Source organism: Arachis stenosperma, chromosome 3, assembly GCF_014773155.1.
Source record: "Arachis stenosperma cultivar V10309 chromosome 3, arast.V10309.gnm1.PFL2, whole genome shotgun sequence".
In the NCBI taxonomy this organism is placed as follows: Eukaryota; Viridiplantae; Streptophyta; class Magnoliopsida; order Fabales; family Fabaceae; genus Arachis; species Arachis stenosperma.
The window spans coordinates 23,851,109-23,866,371 of record NC_080379.1 but is presented as its reverse complement, the minus strand read 5'-3'; the positions used below and the strand labels follow the sequence as shown (position 1 = coordinate 23,866,371).

Here is a 15,263-nt window from a genome sequence, read left to right as displayed (position 1 = left end):
GTTTGACTGTGGGGGCTCTGTTTGGCTCTGCTTTGAAAGAAGCTCTTCATGCTTCTTCTCCATGGTGACAGAGGGATATCCTTGAGCCTTAAACACAAAGGATTCTTCATTCACTTGAATGATCAGTTCGCCTCTATCAACATCAATCACAGCCTTTGCTGTGGCTAGGAAGGGTCTGCCAAGGATGATGGTTTCATCCATGCACTTCCCAGTCTCTAGGACTATGAAATCAGCAGGGATGTAATGGTTTTCAATCTTCACCAAAACATCCTCTACAAGTCCATGAGCTTGTTTTCTTGAGTTGTCTGCCATCTCTAATGAGATTCTTGCAGCTTGCACCTCAAAGATCCCTAGCTTCTCCATTACAGAGAGGGGCATGAGGTTTACACTTGACCCTAAGTCACACAAGGCCTTCTTGAAGGTCAAGGTGCCTATGGCACAAGGTATTGAAAACTTCCCAGGATCCTGCCTCTTTTGAGGCAGTTTCTGCCTAGACAAGTCATCCAGTTCTTTGGTGAGCAAAGGAGGTTCATTCTCCCAAGTCTCATTTCCAAATAACTTGTCATTTAGCTTCATGATTGCTCCAAGGTATTTAGCAACTTGCTCTTCAGTGACATACTCATCCTCTTCAGAGGAAGAATACTCATCAGAGCTCATGAATGGCAGAAGTAATTCCAATGGAATCTCTATGGTCTCATTTTGAGCCTCAGATTCCCATGGTTCCTCATTGGGGAACTCAGAGGAGGTTGGTGCACGCCCATTGAGGTCTTCCTCAGTGGCGTCCACCTCCTTTCTTTCCTCTCCATATTCGGCCATGGTTATGGCTTTGCACTCTCCTTTTGGATTTTCTTCTATATTACTTGGGAGAGTACTAGGAGGGAGTTCAGTAACTTTCTTGCTCAGCTGTCCCACTTGTGCCTCCAAATTCCTAATGGAGGACCTTGTTTCAGTCATGAAACTTTGAGTGGTTTTGATTAGATCAGAGACCATGGTTGCTAAGTCAGAGGTATTCTGCTTAGAACTCTCTGTCTGTTGCTGAGAAGATGATGGAAAAGGCTTGCCATTGCTAAACCTGTTTCTTCCACCATTATTGTTATTGAAACCTTGTTGAGGTTTCTCTTGATTCTTCCATGAGAAATTTGGGTGATTTCTCCATGAAGAATTATAGGTGTTTCCATAGGGTTCTCCTAGGTAATTCACCTCTTCCATTGAAGGGTTCTCAGGATCATAGGCTTCTTCCTCAGATGAAGCATCCTTAGTACTGCTTGGTGCATTTTGCATTCCAGACAGACTTTGAGAGATCAAATTGACTTGTTGAGTCAATATTTTGTTCTGAGCCAATATGGCATTCAGAGTATCAATCTCAAGAACTCCTTTCTTCTGACTAGTCCCATTGTTCACAGGATTTCTTTCAGAAGTGTACATGAATTGGTTATTTGCAACCATTTCAATCAGCTCTTGAGCTTCTGTAGGCGTCTTCTTCAGATGAAGAGATCCTCCAGCAGAGCTATCCAGAGACATCTTGGATAGTTCAGAGAGACCATCATAGAAAATACCTATGATGCTCCATTCAGAAAGCATGTCAGAAGGACACTTTCTGATTAATTGTTTGTATCTTTCCCAAGCTTCATAGAGGGATTCTCCATCCTTCTGTCTGAAGGTTTGGACTTCCACTCTAAGCTTACTCCATTTCTGAGGTGGAAAGAATTTTGCCAAGAAGGCATTGACTAGCTTTTCCCAAGAGTCCAGGCTTTCTTTAGGTTGAGAGTCCAACCATATTCTAGCTCTGTCTCTTACAGCAAAAGGGAATAGCATCAGTCTGTAGACCTCAGGGTCAACCCCATTAGTCTTGACTGTGTCACAGATTTGCAAGAACTCAGCTAAAAACTGATGAGGATCTTCCATTGGAGGTCCATGGAATTTGAAATTCTGTTGCATTAGAGAAACTAATTGAGGCTTAAGCTCAAAGTTGTTTGCTCCAATGGCAAGGATAGAGATGCTTCTCCCGTAGAAGTCGGGAGTAGGTGCAGTAAAGTCACCCAGCACCTTCCTTGCATTGTTTGCATTGTTGTTGTTTTCGGCTGCCATGTGTTCTTCTTCTTTGAAGAATTCGGTCAGGTCCTCTAAAGAGAGTTGTGCTTTGGCTTCTCTCAGCTTTCTCTTCAAGGTTCTTTCAGGTTCAGGGTCCGCTTCAACAAGAATGCCTTTGTCTCTGCTCCTGCTCATGTGAAAGAGAAGAGAACAAGAAGATGTGGAATCCTCTATGTCACAGTATAGAGATTCCTTGAGGTGTCAGAGAAAAAGAAAAATAGAAGAAAGAAGGTAGAGGAATTCGAACTTGATGAGATAAAGTTCGAATTGTGCATTAAGAAGGAGTAGTACTCCGTAAATAGAAGGATGTGAGAAGGAGGGAAGAGAACTTTCGAAAATTAATTAGAAAGATGTCAAAAACATTTTAAAAATTGATTGATAATTTTCGAAAATTGAAAGTGGAAAAGAAATCAAGTGATTTTTGAAAAAGATTTTGAAATTAGAAGTTAAAAAGATTTGATTGAAAACTGATTTTGAAAAAAATGTGATTAAAGAGATATGATTGAAAAGATTTGATTTAAAAACAATTTTAAAAGATATGTTTTGAAAACAAAATTTTTTTTTTTAAAAGATTTGATTTTGAAAATCAATGACTTGTCTAACAAGAAAAGATATGATTCAAACATTAAACCTTCCTCAACAGAAAAGGCAACATATTTGAGATGTTCAATCAAATCATTAATTGTTAGTAAGTATCTTTGAAAAAGGAAAGGAATTGATTTTGAAAACATTTGATTGAAAAGATATGATTTGAAAAAGATTTGATTTTGAAAAACTTAGAAAACTTGAAAAAAAATTGATTTGAAAACAAAATATTCCTCCTTTGCCATCCTGGCGTTAAACGCCCAGAATGGCCTCCATTCTGGCGTTTAACGCCCAAAATGCTACCTCTTTGGGCGTTAAACGCCCAACCAGGTACCCTGGCTGGCGTTTAAACGCCAGTCTGTCTTCTTCACTGGGCATTTTTGAATGCTCAGCTTTTTCTGTATAATTCCTCTGCAGCATGTTCTGAATCTTCAATTCTTTGTATTATTGACTTGAAAAGACACAAATTAAAAATATTTTTGGATTTTTAATAATCAAAATGCAACAAGAATGAAATAACAATGCATGCAAGACACCAAACTTAACAGTTTGTATACTACTGACACTATATGAGACACATAAACACTCAAGCCAAAAGAATTCAAAGATCAGAGTAAGAAATCATCAAGAATTACTTGAAGATCCTTAAGATACATGAATGAATGTATGCAATTGACACCAAACTTAAGATGAGACTAGTGTCTCAACAAGGAACATAACATATTTTTGGTTTTTATGAAATTTTTTGAAATTTTTTTTTTTGTGTTTTTTGAAAATTAAGTGGAAAAAGATATCAAAATTCTTAATGAGAATTCCAGGAATCAGTGCAATGCTAGTCTAAGACTCCGGTCCAGGAATTAGACATGGCTTCACAGCCAGCCAAGCTTTCAAAGAAAGCTTCGGTCCAAAATACTAGACATGGCCAGAGGCCAGCCAAGCCTTAGCAGATCACTGCTCCAAAAGCAAGATTGATAAAAAAATCAACAAGCTCTTGTGATGATAAGTTGAAACCTCGGTCCAATGAGATTAGACATGGCTTCTCAGCCAGCCAGACTTCAACAAATCATCATGAAACTCTAGAATTCATCTTCAAGAATTTCGAAAAAAAATAAATACCTAATCTAAGCAACAAGATGAACCTTCAGTTGTCCAAACTGAACAATCCCGGCATTGTTACCAAAAGCTTGCTCAAAACTTGAACAATCCCCGGCAACGGCGCCAAAAACTTGGTGCTTGTTGCCGGATCAGAAATTTGGCACTGATGTTACCAAAAGCTTGCTCAAAACTTGAACAATCCCCGGCAACGGCACCAAAAACTTGGTGCGCGAAATTGTGAACAATACTTTTCACAACTCTCATAATCCCCGGTCATGAACTCCAAAAACTTGGTAGTTCAATTCCATGGCATTACACAACTTCGCACAACTAACCAACAAGTGCACTGGGTCGTCCAAGTAATACCTTACGTGAGTAAGGGTCGATCCCACGGAGATTGTTAGTATTGAAGCAAGCTATGGTCATCTTGTAAATCTTAGTCAGGCAGACTCAAATGGATATGGTGATGAACGAAAATAGCATAAAAGATAAAGATAGAGATACTTATGTAATTCATTGGTAGGAACTTCAGATAAGCGCATGAAGATGCCTTCCCTTCCGTCTCTCTGCTTTCCTACTGTCTTCATCCAATCCTTCTTACTCCTTTCCATGGCAAGCTCGTGTAGGGTTTCACCGTTGTCAATGGCTACCTCCCATCCTCTCAGTGAAAGCGATTGCATATGCTCTGTCACAGCATAGCGGAATTCAGCTGTCGGTTCTCGGTCAGGCCGGAATAATATCCATCGATACTTTTGCGTCTGTCACTAACGCCCCGCCTGCTAGGAGTTTGAAGCACGTCACAGTCATTCAGTCATTGAATCCTACTCAGAATACCACAGACAAGGTTAGACCTTCCGGATTCTCTTGAATGCTGCCATCAGTTCTCGCCTATACCACGAAGACTCTGATCTCACGGAATGGTTGGCTCGTTTGTCAGGCGAGCATTCGGTTGTCAGGCGATCAACCATGCATCGTGCAATCAGGAATCCAACAGATATTCACTAGAGCCTTGGTTGCTTGTAGAACAATAGTGGTTGTCAGTCACCTTGTTCATAAGTGAGAATGATGATGAGTGTCACGGATCATCACATTCATCAAGTTGAAGAACAAGTGATATCTTGGAACAAGAACAAGCAGAATTGAATGGAAGAACAATAGTAATTGCATTAATACTCGAGGTACAGCAGAGCTCCACACCTTAATCTATGGTGTGTAGAAACTCCACCGTTGAAAATACATAAGCATAAGGTCTAGGCATGGCCGAATGGCCAGCCTCCCAATGATCTAAGATAGCATAAAACGAAGATAGCTACCAAAAGTCCTCTAATACAATAGTAAAAGGTCCTACTTATAGATAACTAGTAGCCTAAGGTTTACAGAAATGAGTAAATGACATAAAAATCCACTTCCGGGCCCACTTGGTGTGTGCTTGGGCTGAGCAATGAAGCAATTTCGTGTAGAGACTCTTCTTGGAGTTAAACGCCAGCTTTTATGCCAGTTTGGGCGTTTAACTCCCATTTGGGTGCCAGTTCCAGCGTTTAACGCTGGGATTTCTTGAGGTGACTTTGAACGCCGGTTTGGGCCATCAAATCTTGGGCAAAGTATGAACTATCATATATTGCTGGAAAGCCCAGGATGTCTACTTTCCAACGCCATTGAGAGCGCGCCAATTGGGCTTCTGTAGCTCCAGAAAATCTACTTCGAGTGCAGGGAGGTCAGAATCCAACAGCATCTGCAGTCCTTTTCAGTCTCTGAATCAGATTTTCGCTCAGAACCTTCAATTTCAGCCAGAAAATACCTGAAATCACAGAAAAACACACAAACTCATAGTAAAGTCCAGAAAAGTGAATTTTAACTAAAAACTAATAAAAATATACTAAAAACTCAACTAAAACTACCAAAAACATACTAAAAACAATGCCAAAAAGTGTATAAATTATCCGCTCATCAGATATATTTAAGAGAAAGAGGATAATTTTGCACAAACTTCAAGGTATTACTAAGGTTCTCGCTAAAGCCTGTAATAGTTATCTTGAGGATTTGCAGTTTCAGTTGTGTAGGAATTTTGAGAAAATCTTAACGGAAGAGGAACTTTTGTGGTTTTAAAAGTCTAGGGCTTAGTGGATTGAATTTGGGGATAGAAATACTAGATTCTTTCATGGCTCCACCATGGTGAGGAGAAGGAGAAATAAGGTACTGTCTCTTCAGAATGATGCGGGTGATTAGATTTCTGATAAAAATGATTTAAAACAGCTCGCCTTTTCCTTCTTTGCTAATCTCTACTAGGATAGTTCTGAGGTCCCCCCTTTTGCTCTAAATCATGCCTTTTCGCCCCTTTGTGATGCTGATATTAATATCATCGAGAAGATGGTGATCCCAATAGAGATTAAGGATGCCATTTTTGGTATTGGAAGTTTTAAAGCTCCAGGAAGATATGGGATTCAGGCCATCTTCTATTAACATCAATGGGATAGAATTGGTGTCGATTTTTGCAATTTGGTGCAACATATTTTTCTCAATCCCACCTGTGTTAGTGACATCAATGAGACGTTCATTACTCTTATTCCTAAAGTCGAACATGTTTCTAACATCAAACAAATGTGGCCGATTAGCTTATGCAATATCTCATATAAAGTGATCACAAAAGTTATTGCTAGCCGAATGAGAAGGATTATGGATAAGTTAATCAGTTCCACCCATTATGATTTTGTTCCTGGGCGGCACAGTTCTGATAACATTATTATTACTTAGGAAGTCATTCACTTTATGGAGAATAAGAAGGGGCAGAAAGGATGGATGACTATCAAGATCGACCTAGAAAAAGCTTATGATAGATTGAAGTGGTCTTTTGTAAAGGATATGTTCATTGATGTTGGGCTTCCCTCCCATATCATTGAGTTGATGTATTCCTGTTCTCCACACTAGAAGGAGAGTCCTTTGGAATGGCAAAGAACTTGATGAGTTTGCTCCGTCCAGGGGTATTTAGCAAGGTGATCCCGTCTCGTCTTACATTTTTGTTCTCTATATTGAGGATGCTTGAAATGCCTTCACGTCAGCTCCAAGACGGTGGTTAGAGATACTTGGAAGAGAAAAAATATTTTATAAAAATACTTGTATTTAAATAACATGTGAAAAAATAGAATTAAAATTAATGCATTTAAAGGTATTGAGAATTTTGAATTTATAGAAAAAAAAAGGAGAAAAAAATAGTGAAACGACTAGTTTGGTGCACGACATTCAATTTCACGGACTAAAATGAATCACTTAATGCAAAGTGAGGAACTAATTTGGTGCATCTACAATGATGACATAACGGATTACACGTGGACGGATACTATTGCGACACGTCACACAAACTGACACATGACCAAATAACATTGTGACACGTGGTACAACCATCTACGTCAGTATGTCACATGTCACTGGTCAACACATCATCATACCATTACACGTGGCCAAACCATGGAGTGACACATATCACTAATAGTCCACGTCATCAAGCCATGTCATCACACCGTTAATAAAAAATGGGTCAGGGACTAACATAGTAAATTTTTGTTAATCTCAGAGACGTAATTGGTGCAATTAGAATTTCAGGGACAATTTTAGTGTACGATACCAAGCTTAGAAAACTATTTTAAAGTTTAACTCACTTACCACTCATTCAAAATTATATATAAAAAAACATTAATAATTAATTAAATTTCTATTTTTTATACTGTCATTCTTTACGTGATTTTTTATATTATATTTTGTATGGATTTATAAAAAATGAGTGGCATTATTAAAAGAGAAACGACGTTATTATCTCAGAAATTATTTTTCACATGGAATATACATTGGTATTTTTGCTCGATATTGAAAAAGGAGATGTTTTGCGCCGTTGTGGGTGTCAGATTCAACACGCCGAGGGACGTGGTGATAGGTCTGTTAGAGGCGTGGCAATTCCCCAGCAACACGCAGGGGTAGTGGTGACGTAGGGCGTGTTGCCTCTGAATCCTGAAAGTGTTACAGGTCTTCGCTCGTTTTCGAAAAACCTGCAGCAACACGGGGAGCGTGTTGCAGGTGGTCTACATGCAGGGGACACCCCCTACCCCGGTAATCACCGACTCTCATTGAAGCTCTATAAACTGAGCTTGTTGGTGGAATGCATCATGTGTATGTTATACGATGCAAAGTGTGTGTTACACTAAGAAAGAAGAAGAAGATAGGCTGAAGAAGAGAGGTAAAATAAAAGTTAACCGTATGTTGTGATGTAAAGAGTGTGTGTTAATGAGAGTTAGGATTTAGGTGTGTTTAAAGAAAAAAAAAATTATATAAAAAAATTATGATAAAAAATGGTATGTAATTATACGACACCTGAATAATATATCATTAATTATTTGGATCATCCAATTTATGTAAGTTGATAAATTTTATTATTTTATATATTTAAACTAAATTTTTTTTAATTTTTATTGTTGTCAGTTTATATGAAAATATAATATAATTATTTTATTATTATTTTTTGTATTTTATTAATATTTTTGAATAATAAAAAAATTTATCCAATATAATTATATTTTATTTTATATAAATGTAAATATTATTTATATTTATTTATTTTTGAAAATAAATATTATTTAAATTTTTTTATTTTAAAATATAAATATTATTAAATATTTTATTTATTTTTGAAAACAAATATTATTTTTATTTATTTATAACATTTAAATAAGTAAATTTTTTTTATTTATGATTAGAAATAACAATATTTTATATTTATGTAAATTATTATTATTATAAATATTTATTTCTAATAATTTTTATTTATTTAAACTAACGTTTAGTGAATAAATATATTTCTGTTGAACCAGCCAAATAGGAATTTGATGGTTCATATACTGGATCTGACGTAGATGTGAAATCCGATGGTTGAAAATTACTTATGCTCAACGGGATTCTATCATATCTCTAGGATTGGGTTCATAAAAGGATTTTACCCCTTATTAGCTACTTTGGTGGAAAGGTGAGTGAGGTTACTGTGACACTAGAAGTTGTTACTCATATATTTAGCCTACTCATTGATGGAAAGCCTGTGATCGGTTAGCTAGATAGTAGTAGCGACTTCCTACAGAGTCAGAGCATAGCGATATTCGGTCGCGAACTGGTTGTTAGTAGTTCTTCGAAATCTTATATAAAGTTGAGTTGGGTTCGGGGTATCAGAGACGCAAAGCCATTGGACACTGAAGAATCTATTAAGAGATACGGCAGATGCCAGTTTTCTGTTTGTTGGGTTCAACCCTATTCACGGATAAGTCGACCACATATGCCCACGCGAAGTATCTACCGTTACTTCGCGATTTCGAGCAGATCAGCATGTCTTGCGCATCTTTACAAGGCACTATGTCGTGCATTACAGTATGATACTAAAGAGATGAACCACTCTGGCGTCAAGATTGAAGTTACGCATAAAAGGTGGAATGTTCATCGGTTGACTAACTGTGGGATGAACCACTACATTCTCCGCTGCTGCCTCGACTCCCACATCACCATCCTCGTCTTCGTTGCTGGCTTCATAAGTGGTTTTGAAATCTTTTTTGATGTCACTGTTCACTCCTTCGTACACTGCAACTCTATCATCCTCTATATCTAAATCATTTTGAATCTCATTTGCCTTTACGTCTTCAAACTCCACATACAACTCAATCTATGGCTATCGCATCTAAGTTTGCCGGTGAATTTGAAATGTATTTTGCATACTCACTTCGTCAATGATCAGCATAATATCAAACTGTATTAGACCACAAAAAATTATAACTGGATTCTGGTACAAAATACTACTCACCCTCCTCAACATACCGTTCTCCATGCTTTGATAGAGACCGTTCTAAAGCTCCATCAATGTCATGGTGCATGGAACCACAAACGAAAACGGATTCTGACACACAAACCTCACTCCTTCATGAATATTCTGTTGGGAATAAGGAGTATGACCACAATCCAATCAATCATGTGACAAATAATTTGTTATTGTTATTATATTAAAATGTTAATATAATAAGGCCCTTGATTAAATTTAGGAATTTATCATTGTGATAGTGATCATAATATTGAGAGATAAATCTTTTTTAATTTAATCTAAATTGTTCTTGGTCATAAGATTATTAAAAAGGACATTAATAATCCAAAAAGATCAATATATATATAATGGTCTTCATTGGATGAAGATTAATAGATCTCATTTATTAAATTATATATATAGATGGTACATATAGAGATATGACCATTGAACTGACTCACTCTGAGAATTTCTAATGGTTATAATTACCGTATATTTGTCAATAAGATATTCTCAAGATGAACATAGTAATAGAGTTTCCTTTGACCTGCGACTATCATAGTAATTAACAATGTATTTATTATACTTTGATTTCGGACACCTAATACCCTAAGGTGCTAGTTGAATGGATATTGGATCGATTTAAATACTTGTAGAATTAATGATTAGTCAATAAGGAATTCGTCAACTCTCGGTAAAAAGTTTGAGCTCTATGATTATAATGACTGAGATGAATAAAACCTTGGCCAAGGAGATTGAATGAATGAAGAAATGAGTTTCTTAAGTCATTCACAATTCATTATAATAATGGTAACAAGTTAGAATTTGACAATTAAACCATACTCTAAAGGTTAACCAAGAGCTGGAAAGATGGAAGGAATTATACTTTATTCTTCTGAGCTGGAAAGATGGAAAGAATTATATTTTGTTCTTCTGAGGTTCTTAGTAAAAATAGATCTTTAAGGATTACTTTCTTTTCTTTCGCTGCGTGTTATGAACACATGGTAATCCTTCATATTCCGTATAATCTTACCGTTGCGATACACTACCAAGTTTGTGATACCCTCCATTACACTAGCAACACAATCAAAAAGCACTATTCGGCTTGGTTTGGTAAAACTTTTCGAAGAGGTGCTTGTCCTTTTTAAAAGCTCAAACTCCTCATTTTATATTTGGTAAATCAAAAAGATCATGTGCTTGTACTTGCAGCTTTTAAAAGATCGAGATACTTTTGAAAGCATTCAAAGTAGAGCTTTTCAAAGTTAGCTTATACTTTTCAAAATTTAAAAGTGTAATATAACTTTATATATTAACTAATTTTCAAATTTAATGCTTACATTTATGTTTATTATAATATTTTTAAATTTTAAAAGCTATTTTACCACTCGCAATTGTTGTTGCTTGTGTTTAATGAAAGCTATTTTTAATTTGATTTACCAAATATAAATGCTACAATTTTTAAAAAGCCATCTTTTAAAAATTATTTTTTATAAACTACTTTTAAAAAGTAAAAACTTTACCAAACTAATAGTCACCCTCCATGTGCTGCAGCTCTATGCAACTAGATTTCGCCACGTGTAACACGCCCCTCACTGTGCTACTCAGCACGCCCTCCCATGTACTGCAGTCCCATGCAACCAGACTTCATCACGTAGCAATTACGCCCTCTCTCCCTACTTGCAGCATTCAACACGCTCCCCACATGTTGTGACTTTCATGTGACAAGTCCATCAATTGATAAATACACTCATTCAGGGACGGATGCATTCATTGAGTAGTGGGGTGATGAGCGGATAATTTATACGCTTTTTGGCATTGTTTTTACATAGTTTTTAGTAAGTTTAAGCTACTTTTAGGGATGTTTTCCTTAGTTTTTATGTTAAATTCACATTTCTGGACTTTACTATGAGTTTGTGTGTTTTTCTGTGATTTCAGGTAAATTCTGACTGAAATTGAGGGATTTGAGCAAAACTCTGAAAAAGGCTGACAAAAGGACTGCTGATGCTGTTGGATTCTGACCTCCCTGCACTCGAAATGGATTTTCTGGAGCTACAGAACTCTAAATGGCGCGCTCTCAACGGCGTTGGAAAGTAGACATCCAGGGCTTTCCAGCAATATATAATAGTCCATGCTTTATTCGAAGAATGACGACGTAACTTGGCGTTAAACGCCAAGTTCATGCTGCTGTCTGGAGTAAAACGCCAGAAAAACGTCATGATTCGGAGTTAAACGCCCAAAACACGTCATAACCTGAAGTTTGACGCCAAGAAATGCCTCTACACGTGGATTGATCAAGCTCAGCCCAAGCATACACCAAGTGGGCCCCGGAAGTGGATTTATGCATCAATTACTTACTCATGTAAACCCTAGTAGCTAGTCTAGTATATATAGGACACTTATCTATTGTATTAGACATCTTTGGTCTCAGTTTTGTTTTATTCTCCATCTTAGGAGATCATTGATCACGTTTTGGGGGCTGGCCATTCGGCCATGCCTGAACCTCTTTTGCTTATGTATTTTCAACGGTGGAGTTTCTGCACGCCATAGATTAAGGGTGTGGAGCTCTGCTGTACCTCAAGTATTAATGAAATTCTATTTTCTTTTATTCAAATTTCTCTTATTCTTATTCCAAGATATTCATTCGTACTCAAGAACATGATGAATGTGATGAGTTAGATAACCCTCATTATTATTCTCACTTATGAACGCGCGTGATTGACAACCACTTCCGTTCTACATGCAACACAAGCTTGAATGTGTATCTCTTAGATTCCCCAACAGAATCTTCGTGGTATAAGCTAGATAGATGGCGGCATTTATGAGGATCCGGAAAGTCCAACCTTGTCTGTGGTGTTCCGAGTAGGATCCTGGGAATCCGGAAAGTCTACCTTGTCTGTGGTATTCCGAGTAGGATTCCGGTAATGAATGACTGTGACGTGCTTCAAACTTGCAACCTGCTGGGCGTCAGTGACAGACGCAAAAGAGGGATTCTATTCCAGTAAGAAGCGGGAACCAACCGGTGATTGGCCGTACTGTGACAGAGTGCGTGAGCATTAGCTTTCACTGCGAGGATGGGATGTAGCCATCAGCCATGGGTGATGCCTCCAGACTGGTTAGCTGTGCGAGTGACAGCCGCATAGGATATTTCCCCGAGAGGAATGAAAGTAGCCACAGTTGATGGTGAACCCCTATACAAAGCTTGCCATGGAAAGGAGTAAGAAGGATTGAATAGAAGGAATAGGAGAGCAGGCGTCCGAGAGCTCTACAGCATCTCCATTCAGCTTATCTGAAATTCCTACCAATGAATCTACATAAGTATTTCTATCCCTTTATTATTTATTTTCTTATTTCTATTTTCGAAACCCATAAATCAATATTTAATCCGCCTAACTGAGATTTACAAGGTGACCATAGCTTGCTTCATACCAACAATCTCTGTGGATTCGACCCTTACTCACGTAAGGTTATTACTTGGACGACCCAGTACACTTGCTGGTTAGTTGAACGGAGTTGTGAAAGAAGGTCAATTTCTAAAAGGAATAATTTCACAATGATGCCAAAAGGCACAAAATAGGAATCACAATTTCGTCCACCAAGTTTTTGGCGCCGTTGCCGGGGATTGTTCGAGTATGGACAACTGACGGTTCATCTTGTTGCTCAGATTAGGTAATTTTCTTTTCAAAAATCTTTTTCAAAATTTTTCTTTTTATTTTTCGTTTTTCAACACTATTTTTTCGAAAAAAATTTAATGAAAATCCAAAAAAAATTAGAAAATCATAAAAATCAAAAATATTTTGTGTTTCTTGTTTGAATCTTGAGTTAATTTTTAAGTTTGGTGTCAATTGCATGCTTTTAAAATTTTTCTTGCATTTTTTCGAAAATTCATGCATTCATAGTGTTCTTCATGATCTTCAAGTTGTTCTTGACAAGTCTTCTTGTTTGATCTTGATGATTTTTTTTGTTTTGTGTTGTTTGTTGTTTTTCTTGTGCATTTTTGCATTCATATTTTCCATGCATTAAAAATTTCTAAGTTTGGTGTCTTGCATGTTTTCTTTGCATCAAAAATTTTTCAAAATTATGTTCTTGATGTTCATCATGATCTTCAAAGTGTTCTTGGTGTTCATCTTGACATTCATAGCATTCTTGCATGCATTCATGGTTTTGATCTAAAAATTTCATGCATTGAGTATTTTTGTTGTTTTTCTCTTTCATAATTAAAAATTCAAAAATCAAAAAAATATCTTTTCCTTATTTCCCTCCAAAATTCCGAAATTTTGGGATTGACTTGGTCAAAAATTTTCAAAATTAGTTATTTCTTACAAGTCAAGTCAAAATTTCAATTTTAAAAATCTTATCTTTTCAAAATCTTTTTCAAAAATCATATCTTTTTCAATTTTTTCTATTTTTTTTCGAAAATTTCAAAAATCTTTTTCAAATTATTTTCAAAATCTTTTTCTTATCTTTATATGTAATTTTCGAAAATTCACTAATGATTAATGTGATTGGTTCAAAAATTTGAAGTTTGTTACTTTCTTGTTAAGAAAGATTCAATCTTTAAGTTCTAGAATCTTATCTTGTAGTTTCTTTTTAGTGAAGTAAATAATTTCAAAAATTTTTTGAATTAAATCTTTTTATCTTTTATCTTATCTTTTTCAAAATTTTATCTTTTTCAAAATTTGATTTTAAAATATCTTATCTAACTTCCTATCTTCTTATCTTTTTCAAAATTTGATTTCAAATCTTTTTCAATCAACTAACTAACTTCTTGTTTGTTTCTTATCTTTTTCAAAACCACCTAACCACTTTTCTCTCTCTAAATTTCGAAAATATCTCTTTCTTTTTCAAATATTCTTTTTAATTAATTAATTGTTTCATGTTTAAATTTTAAATTATAATTTATTTCTAATTTTCGAAAATCACTAACCCTTTTTCAAAATTATTTTCGAATTTTCTCTTCTCTTCTCTTCTTCTATTTAATTATTTAATTACTAACACTTCTCTTCACCTCTCTTCATCCATAAATCCGAATCCCCCTTTTCTTTCTTATACCCCTTTCTTTTTCTACTAACATAAAGGAATCTCTATACTGTGACATAGAGAATTCCTCTTCTTTTCTTGTTTTCTTCTCTTTCATATGAGCAGGAACAAGGATAAAGGCACTCTTGTTGAAATTGATCCAGAACCTGAAAGGACTCTGAAGAGAAAATTAAGAGAAGCTAAATTACAACAATCCAGAAGAACCCTTCTTGAAATTTTCGAACAAGAGAAAGAGATGGCAGACGGAAATAATAATAATAATGCAAGGAGAATGCTTGGTGACTTCACAAAGCCAACATCCAAGTTTGATGGAAGAAGCATCTCCATTCCTGCCATTGGAGCCAATAACTTTGAGCTTAAGCCTCAACTAGTTGCTTTAATGCAACAAAACTGCAAGTTCTATGGACTTCCATCTGAAGATCCTTATCAGTTCTTAACTGAGTTCTTGCAGCTCTGTGAGACTGTAAAGACAAATGGAGTTGATCCTGAAGTCTACAGACTCATGCTTTTCCCTTTTGCTGTAAGAGACAGAGCTAGAGTATGGTTGGATTCACAACCCAAGGACAGCCTGGACTCATGGGATAAGCTGGTCACTACCTTCTTGGATAAATTCTTTCCTCCTCAAAAGCTGAGC

General features: G+C 36.2%; 1 non-coding gene across 1 annotated transcript; it reads left to right on the top strand.

Moving 5' to 3' along the window:
- Window positions 1–1,575: 1,575 nt before the first annotated feature.
- On the top strand, window positions 1,576–1,683 carry LOC130971192 (small nucleolar RNA R71). The gene has a single exon (XR_009082425.1). It is a non-coding gene; the product is annotated as a small nucleolar RNA R71 (small nucleolar RNA).
- Window positions 1,684–15,263: the final 13,580 nt, after the last annotated feature.